The following is a 14,551-nucleotide window of genomic DNA, read 5'->3' on the forward strand; positions in this document are numbered from 1 at the left end:
GACCCGACTCCGGCCGGGCACCAACAAAACTGAGGTGCCTCTGGCTTGAGGTATAGGGAGAGTGGACCCAGTGCATCCCGTGAGCTGAAAGTTTTAACTGCATGGTGCGGATTCATCCAAGGTCTCCCTGTGGAGCCTATGGACCCTAGAAGAAATAGGCATTTGTAGGTGGAGACTATGCAATCACAGGTAGTAGCCCTGTTTAGTGGGCGTGTAAGCTCATGTCCATGCTTAATCGCAAGCCTAAGGACTGAGCTAGGACGTTTGTGACGGATAATTTGCAGCTAGTATGGGGCGGGTACAAGTCCATATAAAGGAATGACAGATGTGCCAGCAGGCAGAAGACCAGTGGGTGGGACAGGATTACACTCGCACACATTTTTGTCATACTCCATAATGAAGTTGAAACCCGCAGACATACGAAAAAACAGCCGAAGAGTACGTCTCAGAATCAGATAGACACTTTTGGGTCAAGAAAGTTATAGGTTTTGCAGGGTTAAAATATTGAAAAAGAGAGGCAGCAATTACTAAAAACTTCACCTCTGCCCACTTTGCCACCTAGCTTCATGCCCAAAACCGTGTTGGGCCAGGCAAAATAAAACTGGAATTTGTGTAAGTTATACACTTTTTAGTTTATACAATGTTAACTTAGCGATCCAACTTGATTTAACGGTTTTAAAATAACATCTTATTTCTTATTATTATATGAATAAGAAGCTGGAACACGATGAAGAGGAAATAAGAAGCTAACTACAGCCTCGTGTCACTAGCTGCCTTGTAGGCGAGTTTGCATGGAGTTGCCGTCATTTACAAAAATCTTCCTTTCCAAACGTCAAAGCAAGGAACTACTGCCGCCGCCCTATACCAAGTGACATAACATTAATGACGTGCCCGATACTAAATAATAAACACTTTTGTGACAGGCGGCTCACCCATTTGCAACTTCTCTTTCGCTTGAGTGCGGCCGGCGCCATGTCGGTGATAGGCTCTGTGCCTTTAAGATCACCTGAGTGCGCGCTCAAACTACTCACATGATTGCAGAGCCAGAGAGCAGCCCGGGCTAGCCGAGCGCCGAGCAAACAGATTCTGAATCTGAACGTCTGACGCAATCGGGGGCAACGACTGGGGAGGAAGTACTACTAGGGTCTCTCTCCTGCTGCAGACAGACTGACACACCACGTGTAACAGCAGCAGCCGCAGGTAACTATAACATCCGGCCGGTCGACTTGGGTGGAGATTATGCGCCGGTTTGCAGCATATGTCTCCTTCTACAGAGAGACTTCATTTATCGCAGGTGTCGGGCTAATGTGCTAGGGAGACACATAGGATCTAGCATCAACCCTAGGAAGACGCTTGTACACTGCAGCTGTGACGCCATTTACATCATGTTTCAAATTAACGTAACTCTGTGTCGATTCGATGACATTCCAGTGTCCCGTATATGACTGATATACTGGGGAGCTATACAGCATTAGCCTGTTATACAGGGGGAGCTGATTCATTCACTATATGATGTGAGAAAAAGTGTCAACTGCTGTCTAGGGCATACATACTGTGTAAGGTTTGTCATATCGTTATTAGACCATTGGTTCTCAAATACAGTCCAAGACATCTATAATCATGCACAGGTGAGTTAATCTACTTTGCTGGGTCAGTTATTATCCCACCTCATACTTCCCTACCCTGCCACTTTAAGGTGAGCGCTCTCCCTACCCCGGAAAGGAAAGAAAATCCCCTGGGATCCCCACTGTCTAGTAGAAAATCCGGACTGCGCAAGTGTGGATGGCAATGCTTGTGGGTGCTTAAGGTCAGCTGTGATGAGTACCTAGTGACAGTGGTCCGAGAAGTGAAAATCATGAACCTCTGACAGGGTGTTAGGTGGTCAAGACTAGTTGATGTGAGAGAATTCAAAAAAAGGCATGTGGTACGAGCCAACAGAAGGGCTACTGTAAAAAAATTTGCAAAAAAAAATTGGTAGTTGCTCAGATCAGCTTAATTGCATAACACAGGTGCTTGTAAAGGGCGGGGTTTACACTGAACACAGGAAAAAAAAGGAGATTTGCCCCCCAGCACACTGCAGCAAAAACAATACTTAAATCCTACATGATAATAGCGATTCAGAGGTATTAGTTACATACATTTGCAAATATATGAATAAGCGCCAGGCCAATCGTCAAGGCTCCTCTATACTGGCGTAGAGAATAGAGGATGTGCTGATGCTTATAGTGCCATGTGGAGGTTTTTTGGGGTACCTCCAAGGTAAGTTAGCTCTCAGCTTTTATATGTACTGTTATCATGCAGTACATCAATTGTAATTATATGACCCAGAGTGGGTGCTACCATTATGTAGCAATAATTATTTTGGGGTGAGCATTTGGGAGTGGGGCCCCCGGGAGGGTTCTGACTGGGCCTTTCTCATGGCATCACCACTTAATTCACATAGAATACCTTTATCACTTCTCTATTTGTTTGTATATTATTTGTGTCATTTTAATTCTTTCTCATTTCATTAACACTTATTGATTTATACTTACACATCTTTTCTTCATACTTCACTATCACCTTTTTCGTGTGATGCCCTGGGGATGGCCCTTGGTTGGAAGTTTTTTGGGGTGCCTTGCTTCTCGGACGTGAACCCCTTAATGCTAGGGACGCCAGTATAGAGGCGCCTTGACGATTGGCCTGGCGCTTATTCATATATTTGCAAATGTATGTAACTAATACCTCTGAATCGCTATTATCATGTAGGATTTAAGTATTGTTTTTGCTGCAGTGTGCTGGGGGGCAAATCTCCTTTTTTTCTGTGAGAAGGGCTACTGTGGCAGAAATCATAAACATTTTTTAATGATGACGGGAGAAATGTGTTACAATACAGTGCATTGCGTATGGCTGTGTTTGGGGCTGTGTAGCCATAGGCCAGTCAGAATGCCCATGCTAACTCCTGTCCAGCACGAAACACACCTTCAATGGGCATGTAAGCATCAGAACTGAACCTTTGACCTGGTCCGATGAATATCCCTTGCTGTTACATTATGTGGACAGCCAGGTATGTATGTGTCATTTACATAGGGAGGAGATGGAACAGGATGCATTCTGAGAAGATAACAAGCCAGTGGCGTGCATGTGATGCTTTAGGCAATGTCATGTTGGGAAACCCTGGGTTCAGTCGTTCATGTGGCCATTAATTTGTCAAGTACCACATACGGCGGGTAAAATAAGTATTGAACACATCAATATTTTTCTCAGTAAATATATTTGTAATGGGGCTATTGTAATGACATTTTCACCAAATATCAGCAACAACCCATGCAAAGAAATCGAACCATAAATTAAGTTGTGTAACTATGTGAAATGACACACGGAATTAGTATAGACGCTTACTGAAATTTCATTAATACTTTGTACAAAAGCCTTTGTTGGTAATGACAGCTTCAAGATGCCTCCTGTATGGAAAAACTAGTCGCATGCACTGCCAGGTGTGATTTTGGCCCATTCTTCTACACAGTCTTCAAATCTTGAAGGTTCCGTGGGCCTCTTCTATGAACTCTGATCTTTAGTTCTTTCCATAGATTTTCAATTGGATTCAAGTCAGGTGATTGGCTGGGCCATTCTAGAACTTTATTTTCTTTCTCTGGGCGGAATTGTTTTCGCGGCCCGCATCTCCCGTCTAAAGTGACAGGAGATCGCAGGCCGCTATGCAATTGTTCTAGATTTTCGTTCTGATCGCGCCCAAAGTGGTCGGGTTTAGCCGCGTAAAGCAGCTAAACCCGACCAAAGTGCTGGGCGTGATCGCGAAAAGTGATGTTTGGGAGCCCAAACATGTCACTTTTCGCACATTTCAGCTCTCAACCCCCAGGGGCTGCGAGCTGAAATGTAGCGCTGGCAGCTGATTGCGTCCGACAGGAGCAAGAATAGAATAGCTCCGTCGGGCGCGATGGGGTCAGGAGTCAATTGAATTCTGCCCTCTGAAACCAATTGAGAGTGTCCATGGCTGTGTTTGGGATAATTGTCTTGCTGAAATGTCCACCCTTGTTTCATCTTCAGCATCCTGGTGTCATTACATTTTTAGATATGTTGTTAGGTTTTTTTCAGTTATAAAAAGAGTTTGAAATTCACCCGCCCTAGTATACATTTATTTATGTCTACATTTATATATGTATAAAACACAGAAGATATAACCTATACAGGGTAATACAGCTGTACTGTTAGTTAGATATATATCATGTAACACAGGGTATAGAAATGAGGACTCCAGACAGGCAGGTACTTGGTAAAGCAGTGGCTTTTAATGGCAGTAAACACTGCACCTTAGCATACGTGAGCACAGGCACATGACAGAAAATAAGCAAATAAACAGAAAAGTAAATGTCCAAACACTCCTTGTGCTTAACAGTCAGCAGTTACAATCTCTGTGGACCTTCCAGGTCCTGGCACCCTAGTGCTAACCACCACACCTGGCCAGCCTATCCAGCATCAGGTATGTGGGAGTTTAAACCCTTTCTGTGCTCTAGTGATTATTCCAGCTAGGTCTGTGTAAATGTGAAAACCTGGAATTCCACACTTCCACTGCTAACTCAGAACGCACAGGTTTCAATTTAGCCTCCCTTGGAGGGAGCTGATTCCACCAGAATGTGGGCAATTCAGGTGAGAAATAGCCCCACTCATAAAAAATATATATACACACACCACTCGCCCTTCTTGAAGAGCTAGCCCAGGTGCAAGAACCTACAAAAAAAAAATCAATAATCCAACCGCAGGGAAGGCACTCTGGGACTTGTTGTACAAAACACAGATCAGCACATACTTGCAACGTTTCGGTGCCGTTGGGTGCCTGATGATGCAGGAGTCAGCACCGGCAGCATGCCCAGGAAGGTGCATCCACTTGGGTGATTGGTGAACGGGGTACATAAGGTAGGACTGTTTACTGTATTTTCATGCCTGATGCCGGTTTGTGATTAAAGCCGCAACGTTGCAAGTATGTGCTGATCTGTGTTTTGTATTACAAGTCCCAGAGTGCCTTCCCTGCGGTTGCATTATTTATATATATATATATATATATATATATATATATATATATATATTCATTCTCCATTTGTATACATACGGTATCCATTTGTGACTATTCCCCTTCTTGGCAGCTTTGAGATACAGAATTTTATATGGGATGTTGGGGGACGTGAATGGTCACACGTCTACACTACTACAAATTGCACAGTCTAGAGGTAATTCCGCTCTCCATGTGCTGCTTTAAGATGTATATCGCCAATCATTAAATGTCGGTATTCTCTTTGCTCGCCCAGTATTTCATTGCCAGCCCGTCAATAACTTTAGGTCCTGCCAAAAAAAAAAAAGGACCAATTGCGCAGTTTCTGCATGATTGATGCAATTTTAAGTTACAGCCGTCCCGTTTTTTTAAGGTAGTAATGCAGGAGTTATCGCAGATCTCTCCCTTGTTACTGGAAGACCATTGGCCATAGAACATTTTCGGATCTTGACAGATTTTTAGTTTACAAAAATCTATTTAGAACATGCAGCAGTAGGCAGACACTGTTCGTCTACTTGTGTGACTTCACAAGTTGTAGAGAAGTTGGCTGGTTTAAAGATAATGTTGGCTGGTCTGATGAAAAAGTTGGTTAGGTGTATGGAGCACTGTCCGTTGTGTGCCTCTGTAGTAGATAGCCAGAATAGGGACTATTCAACATTTTCCCTTCTGGCAGGCTGCAAATTGTGGGCCTGATTCTGCAAGGATCGCTATTGCAATCGCAGCTCCATGATCGCACGCAGGTCTGCTTCGAAAATATGCTAATGATTGCTATCGCAATGGTGTCGCAGTGGCAGCATTGAAATGCCCACTGTCTCCCACTACTGCTATCTCACAGTTGTAATACTTTATAACCCTTCATAAACATTTGTAACATCGAGTACCATCGGTCCCTCACGCAGAATTACAGCAGCCCTGACCTTGCACAGAAATTGCTAACTTCGTTGCACGCAGTGAGTACTCAAGATGCGTATGCCATCGCAGTGGCTAATTTATGCACACCACGGCGTTCAAACGCACTGACATGCCTGCATTACCCTTGCCACCACCCTGTCAACACCCACAAGCGTTCACTTCTTGTCAATCACTCTGCGATGGATCTGCGTGGTCACTGCGACCGCAGTCGCGCCTTTGCACACTGCGTTGCATGCGCAGTATGCAACAGTCAGCCGTCTGCGTGCGTAATCGCAATAGTGAGCCTTGTTGAAGCAGGGCCAGTGTTTGTTTTAACCTGTGCAGTAGATACAGCCTTCCACTGACCTTTAGCAGTTGAGTTTATTAGCAGCTTGGTATGCACTTCTGTTGCTCTTATATTATCTGTCTGTGGGGGAGATGTATTAAGGGGACAAAGTGGTATCAGTGCACGTTATGTGCGCTGATACCGCTTCTCCCCCATGTATTATTGAGGGGGCCAGTGTTAAATGATGGGCGCTATATTTACAAGATAGCGCCGATGTGGAGGGCAATGTGTCTGTGAACTACTGTACAGACATAAACTCCTAAAAGGGACAGACTTGTTAAAAAGAAATGATAAACAGAATGTGGTTCTGGTGGTAATTCCATATTCTATCCATGACAACAGAGTAATCTGACACCCCAGCTTTGGATCATGCTGTATATGACGATTTCTGTAGTTCTGATACTTTAGTTCAGTCACACTACAGGGGGAGGTACTGCTCTAGACTGGCTTAGTAAGCAGACCAGAGTCCCCCAGTGGGGTGATACTGTTAATCATACCTCTTTTCTACCAAAATCCTGGGTCCGACCTGGGATTTGGAACACACTTCCAAACCGGATTAGAACCAAGATGGACACTTTTCACACTGCAGCGCCAACCCGGGTTATTCCCGGGTCGGTGCAGTTAACACTGCGTCTGTGTGGAACACTTATGCCGGATCTCCCCATGCTGTAAGTGGGACCCGGATCATCTGACCCGGGTTATCCGTTAACACTGTCCCCTTAACCCGGGTCCTTCCAGTGTCCAACTCTGGTCACTGCCCGGGTTGGATTTCTGGGTAACTAGACCAAGGTTCTTTTTTGGGAACCTTTTTCATTGAGCCACGACCTTGGTAGACCCGGCAATAACCAAGGGGTATCAGTCTCTCTGACTAGGGTTTAGATTCCACTAAGGACCTCATATCCTGTATACGTAAGCCGATCACTGCTACCTTTTTAAAAATGTATTTTTCTGGTGCTGTTTGTAAATGTCTGTATATACGATTAACTTAACTACACGTGCACCCCTGTGTCTCATATATCAAGGTTGCACTCAATATATATAATTTATTAGTAACAGGGTCTTCAAAGTGCTAGTGTTCTGTCTGCTGCGGTAGAATGCAGCCACAGTCTTCTATGCTCATTGGCACAGCTAGTTCAGAAAAGTCCTGGCACTAATGAGACTCCTACTCGCTGGCTGCTATTCGGCGTCACTGCTCAGAACACTGGGTGGGTGAGGGTTTTAAAACTTTCCTGTCATCCAGCAGACCTGAACAACCCGGGGTTTCAAACCTCCACTACTGCACAGGTTTTACTTTAATCTCCCTTGGAGGGAGCTGATCCCACAAGAATGTGAGTAATTCAAGTGAGAGGCAATCCCTCTCACCTAATAAATAAACGTGTGTGTGTGTGTGTGTGTGTGTGTTTCAATTAGTCCACATACTCTCTGGTGGTCTCAGTTTCTCAAACACATCAACTGCGAGTTCGCAATAGTCCTGGTGGCTCCAGATTGGCCTCACTGAGGTTCTTTTGCAGCTTCTCCCAGTTGGGCCGTGGTCGTTTTCACACCATCCGATCTTTCTTTAGCAGGGTCCGTTCGTGTACCCTACATTACAGCATCTTGGTTTACGCACATCTTCCTTTGTGACGGACGCTATTCTGCTTTTTCAAACTTCCGGGACAGTGCGTCCGCATTTTGTATGTTGAGCTCCAGCCAGATGTACAACAAATTTATATTGTTGGATGGTCAAGAACCAACGCGTAACCCTGGGGTTGACCTCTTTGAGGTGCATCTACCTCAAAGGTACATGATACGTGACTAGCATAAACTCTCTTCCCAGGAGATAATACTTTAGGGCTTCTACTGTCCATCTTATTGCCAAACATTCTAGCTCGACTATAGCATACTTTTGTTTCGCGTGGCAGCAGTTTCCTACTTAAGCATAGGATTGGCTTCTCCTCACCCACAAAGAACTGTGATAAAACAGCTCCCAAGCATGTTGTGGAGGCATAGGTTTGCAGGACAAAGGGTTTCTGGAAATCAGATCCCTGTAGGACTGAATTGGAGCACAGGGCCGTCCTCATATCTTCCCATGCTGCCTGTTTTGGACCAGGGGATTCTTTCCCGCTGAGCCTTCTTAATGGTTCAGTCAACTGTAAAGCTCTGGAGGCGAAATGTCTTCTAAATAGGCTGTGGTGTACCCCCTGTAGTGTTCACTCTGTCCGGTGCTGGACCTAGAGAAAGGGCACATCAAAAAGGGTGAGTGCGCAATGAAAAGCGGGCGAGTCTTTATTATGCATCCTCTTTTTGTCACTCTTGGGGGCGTGCCCGGCACTTACAGACATAACGGCATCCCTCAAGCACTGCGGTCATTGTGAATGGATGCCGGGCGCATGCGGCCATCATCCATTCACCGGTGGTGACTGCTGCACTGCCGTTTTCCCCCACCCACAGGAGGGGACAGAACGCTCAGGCTGTATCAGTGGGGCGGGCACGGCTCCTCGCTGAAACAGCCTAGCGGAAACGCTACTTCCTGGTGTGGCCTTAGTAGGCGATCCATTGCACACTGGAATGTCGTTTGTGCCCCATGAAGGCCAAAAGGAAGTACTTTATTTCTCCTTCATCCACTAGGGGACACTGGAGCCTCAGTACAATGGGTATAGAAGTGGGTTAGCCGGGAGCTGGCACCTTTAATAAAAAAACTTGAATGGTGGCTAGCTCTCCCCCCTCTATACCCCCCCCCCCCCCCCCCCAGGCCAGTCTAAAGTTTGTGCCCTGGGAGCTGGACCTATGCTCCATTAAGGCACACTAAGGGGCAAATTCAATTAGCCGCGGGGTTTTCCCCGCGGCTAATTGTCGCACTGGTGGTGATTCAATAAGCGGGGATTCCACGCGCGGGTGTCCACGAGACCCCGTGCGCGAATCCCCGCTGACGGGCTTTACCTCGCACCTCATGTAGGTGCGAGGCAACAGCTGCACGAAGCCGCCCTTGTCGGCCTCGCGCGCGTCAGAAAAACACAGTTTCCGCACTTCTCGCGGAAACTGTGTTCCCGCGAGCGAGGGCTCATTTACCGGCGCGGGGAAAAAAGCAATTTTATTGAATAGCTTAACCCTGCGCCGCGGGACATTCGAGCAGTCCCGCGGGTAATTGAATATGCCCCTAAGAGCACTTTTAAAGAATTATTTTGAGTATACAGACAGGCTCCCCACTGCCCCTGCCTGTCTGCACCGCTGGAGCTGCCGGGGAGACCTCACCGCCACGCGCTGAGGTCTCCAGCTACAGAGACCTCAGTCTCTGGGGAGCCCTAGACGCGCTGCATGCGGCGCTCGTCGCGGGCTTCCCCCAGCATAAACCCCGCCGCCGGCAGCCATGGCAGGTTCAAGGTCAGTGCGTCCTGGCTTCCCGACTAGCGGGAGAGTCAGGACTTCATTCAGGCGGGCAAACAAAGCAGCAGCGCTAGCGCGGTGAAGGCCCCATAGCGGAGGGGGCGGAGCTTAAGTCCGTCTTCTGCTCCTGCCTCCCAGCGCTTCTGCAGTAGATGCTGGGGGACATTTTAGAGGAAGGGCTGCTCCTGGAGACTGCACATAAGAACCTGATTAAGGCCAGTAAAGGTTTCTTTTAAGGGCTGTTTATTGCTCTATTATAGAGCTGCTAAGGGGGCATAGCAATCTCCCTCTCTGCCCCCCCTTGGTTAATGTGTAGTCTCTATATCTGTCTTCTCACCTACTGTGTGTGTGTGTGGTGTGTGACAGAGTGCTGCAGCATGGTTTCTAAGGGATCTAAGGCTGCACAAAAGTATTTCTCATGCAAAAGATGCGCAGAGAAGTTCACACAAGAACAATCTAACTCCTCTCTGCTGTGTGACAAGTGTGTGTCTCAGCCGCAGGCTGCCGACACTCCATCCCAACCATTATGGTCTGATCAAATAACTTCGGTTATGGCTAGACTCTCTGACGAGCTTGAAGCAGCTCGCAGAGACAGGGAGGTGATCACACAGAGATCACCTGAGCCAGATTGGGCACGGTCTTTAGCCAAATCTGTGGAGGGACTTACTAAAGTTATGTCCCAGGCCCCTCCTGCTGCCTCATTATATAATGTCCCTAATAAGAGACTTATTCAGAATCCTTTACATTGGGATGATACGGATGATGAGGAAGTGCAGGAACCTGAGGAGGGCGAGGTTCACTAAGAGGTTCAGTTTCCTGATGAATCGGAACCTATATAACAGGGCGTAGATGCATTAATCACTGCAGTACGCCAGGCTTTACACATAGAGGATTCAGAGGTGTCTTCTAAACCGTCTATTTTTGGTAAGAGATTTAGACAGGCTGTCACTTTCCCAGCTTCAGAGGAGTTGGATGATATCCTAACCTCAGCGTGGAAACACCCTGATAAGGGGTTTAAAGTCTCTAAGAAAATTTTATCCTATTATCCGTTTCCACCAGATAGTAGGAAATTATGCGAAACTCCCCCAGCTGTAGATCCCTCAGTTTCCCGCCTTTCTAAAAAGACGGTGCTTCCCGTTCCATGTGCTGTTTCCTTAAAGGAGTCCTCCGACAGAAAGCAGGAAAACACGCTAAAATCCATTTATACAGTGGCAGGAGTGTCACAGCGTCCAGCACAGGTTAGCTGTTGGGTAAACAAAGCTGTCGAAGCCTGGGCTACACAGCTTGCAGAAGGTCTGAGGTCAGGATCGCAGACTGAAGATCTCATTCAGCTGGCCGAGCAGATTGCAGAATCGGCCGCTTTCCTTGGGGAAGCTTCTAAGGACATATGTGGTCTTTCCGCTAGATCTTCGGCTTTAGCTATATCAGCCAGAAGAGCCCTTTGGCTGCGTCAATGGCACGCAGATGCAGAGTCCAAGAGAGCTGTAGAAGCTCTTCCTATTACCGGAGAATTTCTTTTCGGGACGGAGTTGGATAAGTGGATCTCACAGGCTGCTGGTGGGAAATCCACTTGCCCTACAATCTGCGGCTCCCCCTCCTAGGCGACCTTCTGCGGGTCCTTCCTTTCGGTCCTTTCGTCCCCCCGGCAGGTTTAGAGGACGCTCCAGGGGAGCTCCAGCTTTCTCCCGCGGGTCTAGAGGCCGTGGTAGAACTGCAACATCAGCTTCATCTGGGTCCCAGCAGGACAAGACAACAGCAAAGCCCTCCACATGACTCTCTCATTTCTCAGTTGGGAGATCAGAGGGTGGGAGCTCGTCTTTTACATTTCAGGGAAGTGTGGATCAAGTCTTGCCAGGACACCTGGGTCAGGAACATCATTACACACGGTCTGAAGTTGGACTTCAGAATAGGTCCGCCTTCTCGTTTTTTCACAACCGGCTTACCTCTGGCATCAGAAAAAATGTAGGTTATTCTAGAAGCAATACAGAGGCTGCTATTGTCCCAGGTGGTAGTGGAAGTTCCGACCCATCAGAAAGGTCAGGGTTTTTATTCCAGCTTGTTTGTGGTGCCCAAGCCGGACGGCTCTGAGACCTATTCTCAGGGATCTCAACCCTTATCTTCGAACCTTCAGGTTCAAGATGGAGTCTCTAAACTCTGTTATAGCAGGACTCGAGAAAGACTAGTTTCTTGTGTCCCTAGACATAAAAGATGCCTACCTCCACATCCCTATCTGGCCTCCTCAAACATTTCTTCGATTTGCGGCCCTAGACTCGCATTGGCAATTTCAGGCCCTACCTTTCGGTCTTTCGTCGGCACCAAGGGTGTTCACAAAGGTCATGGCCGTCATGATGGCTCTGCTGCGAAATCAGGAGGTAGTCATTGTCCCATATCTAGACGACCTACTGATCAAGGCTCCGTCAGTAGCTCGATTGTTAATAGACATTCAATGGACCCAGAATCTTCTCTTGCAACACAGGTGGACCCTAAACTTCAAAAAATCCTCCTTGACTCCGACACAGCGTCTGCTGTTCCTGGGCATGATATTGGACACAGTGGAACAGAAGGTATTTCTGCCCCAGGACAAGTTCTCCTCCATTCAAAGCATGGTGCGTCTGATTTTGCGGCATCACAGAGTATCAGCACATCTCTGTATCCGCCTGCTGGGAAAGATGGTGGCGACCTTCGAGGCAATTCAATTTGCAAGATTTCATGCCCGCCCCTTTCAGTTGGACCTTCTTTCCCAGTGGTCAGGATCACACCTATTTCTCCACCAGCGAGTCCTTTTGTCTCCCCAGACGAGAACATCTCTAATTTGGTGGTTGAATCCCTCGCACTTGCTGACGGGACGACGGTTCGCAGTATGGGATTGGATTCTCCTCACCACAGACGCAAGTCTAAGAGGGTGGGGAGCAGTGACCCAGGGAAGACATTTTCAGGGGCACTGGACTCAAAGGGAGGCAGGTCTACCCATAAATATTCTAGAGTTAAGAGCAATATTTTATGCTCTCCCAACTGGCGCAGCCTCTGTTGCAGGGTCAGGCAGTCCGAGTACAGTCGGACAATGCCACAGCGGTCGCCTATATCAACAGACAGGGCGGCACCAAGAGCAGAGCCGCCATGAAGGAAGTAGGCAGAATCCTGCGTTGGGCAGAATAATTCGCAGTGGCAATCTCTGCCATCTTCATTCCAGGAGTGGAAAACTGGGAGGCCAATTATCTCAGTCGGCAAGATATTCATCCAGGGGAATGGTCGTTCAATCCTCAGGTATTTCACCAACTAACTCTCAGGTGGGGTCGTCCACAGGCCGATCTCATAGCATTGAGGTTGAACCACAAATTACCAATTTACTGTTCCCGGACCAGAGACCCACAGGCAGCAGCAGTGGATGCCCTGACAACACAGTGGAGGTTCCACTACGTATATTTATTCCCTCCTTTCCCGCTAATTCCTCGCTTATTTCAGAGAATCAAACGCGAGAATGTCAGAGTGCTGTTCATAGCACCAGATTGGCCCAGAAGAGCGTGGTACTCGCAGACAAGGAATCTGTTGGTAGACGAGCCGTGGCCGCTTCCTCTTCAAGACGACCTCCTGCTTCAGGGGCCGTTTACTTATCAAGACTTAAGGCGGCTTTGTTCTGAAAGGGCCGTTCTTAGACAGAAGGGAATCCCGTCAAGTGTAATTCCTACCATGATTAGGGCTCGCAAGGAGGTTATGTCTCAGCATTACTATCGCATATGGAAAGCTTATGTCACCTGGTGTGAAAGACGCAATTCACCTCCTTCAGTTTTTAAGGTATCACGTCTACTTCTTTTCCTTCAGGCTGGCTTAACGGCAGGTCTTCGCCTGGGTTCCATAAAGGTACAAATATCCGCGTTATCCATTTTCTTCCTAAGAAAATTGGCCTTATTACCGGATATCCAGACTTTTCTCCAGGGAGTAAGTCAGGCTTCAGCCTCCTTTTGTGCCTCCTACGGCACCATGGGACTTAGATTTGGTATTGGCTTTTCTCCAGTCTGAAACCTTCGAGCCGCTACAGAGGGTGGAGTTAAAGTACTTAACTTGGAAGGTGGTTCTCCTTTTGGCACTCGCCTCAGCGATGCGGGTCTCCAAACTGGGGGCCTTTATAATGCCGTCCTCCTTATCGAATTTTCCATCAAGATAGGGCAGAATTACGCACACACAAGTCCTTTCTTCCAAAGGTAGTCTCTGCTTTTCATATAAATCAACCAATTGTGGTTCCTGTGTTTAAGGATGACTCTCCAGCTTCTAGATCCTTAGATGTAGTCAGAGCTCTTCGGATTTATGTCGACAGGACTGCTTCGCTCCGTAAATCGGATGTTTTTGTTTGTTCGGTTTGATTTGGCCCGACAAGGTTGGCCAGCTTCCAAACAAACTATTTCCAGATGGATTCGTCTGACTATCAAACAGGCTTATTTGGTGGCTTCCAGGCAACCACCGGCTTCTATTACAGCGCATTCAACGCGCTCGGTAGGACCTTCATGGGCGGCTGCTCGTGGGTTTTCTTTAAACCAGCTTTGTCGAGCCGCCACTTGGTCCGGCAAGCACACGTTTCTAAGATTCTACCGTTTTGATACTTTTGCGGCCTCCGCTTCAGAGTTTGGCCATGCAGTTTTGCAGGGTTCTCAGCGACCCGGTTTGTGAGCTCTGAGACGTCCTCATTGTACTGAGGCTCCAGTGTCCCCTAGTGGATGAAGGAGAAAATAGGATTTTGGTACTTACCGATAAATCCCTTTTCTCCGATTCCACAGGGGACACTGGACGCCCACCCTGCGCTGCTCTACCTGCATTTGTTAACTTTTCCACATTCAGATGGTTGTTTGTTACTGTTGTCTGATTGGAATGTTGGTTTTGTCTTTTATTAACCTTCTTTATATATGAATGCTGTG

At 47.3% G+C, this 14,551-nt stretch overlaps 2 protein-coding genes and 1 pseudogene across 3 annotated transcripts in view; 2 read left to right on the forward strand and 1 right to left on the reverse strand.

Annotated features, from left to right (window-relative positions):
• Positions 1-1,083, reverse strand: part of LOC148500867 (S100P-binding protein-like) — a 37,252-nt gene extending 36,169 nt beyond the window's left edge. The window contains exon 1 of the mRNA XM_088451210.1: positions 933-1,083. The gene's annotated coding sequence lies outside the window, so the exon portion shown is untranslated. The remainder of the gene's footprint in view (positions 1-932) is intronic.
• Positions 1,034-14,551, forward strand: part of YARS1 (tyrosyl-tRNA synthetase 1) — a 68,065-nt gene continuing 54,547 nt past the window's right edge. Inside the window, exon 1 of one of the 2 annotated variants that reach the window (XM_088451211.1) lies at positions 1,034-1,200. The gene's annotated coding sequence lies outside the window, so the exon portion shown is untranslated. Of the gene's footprint in view, positions 1,201-1,246; positions 1,629-14,551 lie in introns of those variants that run through there. The other variant, XM_088451212.1, reaches the window with a different exon arrangement.
• On the forward strand, positions 12,314-13,661 carry LOC148500869 (uncharacterized; annotated as a pseudogene).

Source organism: Taudactylus pleione, unplaced genomic scaffold (genome assembly GCF_031769625.1).
Source record: "Taudactylus pleione unplaced genomic scaffold, aTauple2 ptg000541l, whole genome shotgun sequence".
Lineage (NCBI taxonomy): Eukaryota > Metazoa > Chordata > Amphibia > Anura > Myobatrachidae > Taudactylus > Taudactylus pleione.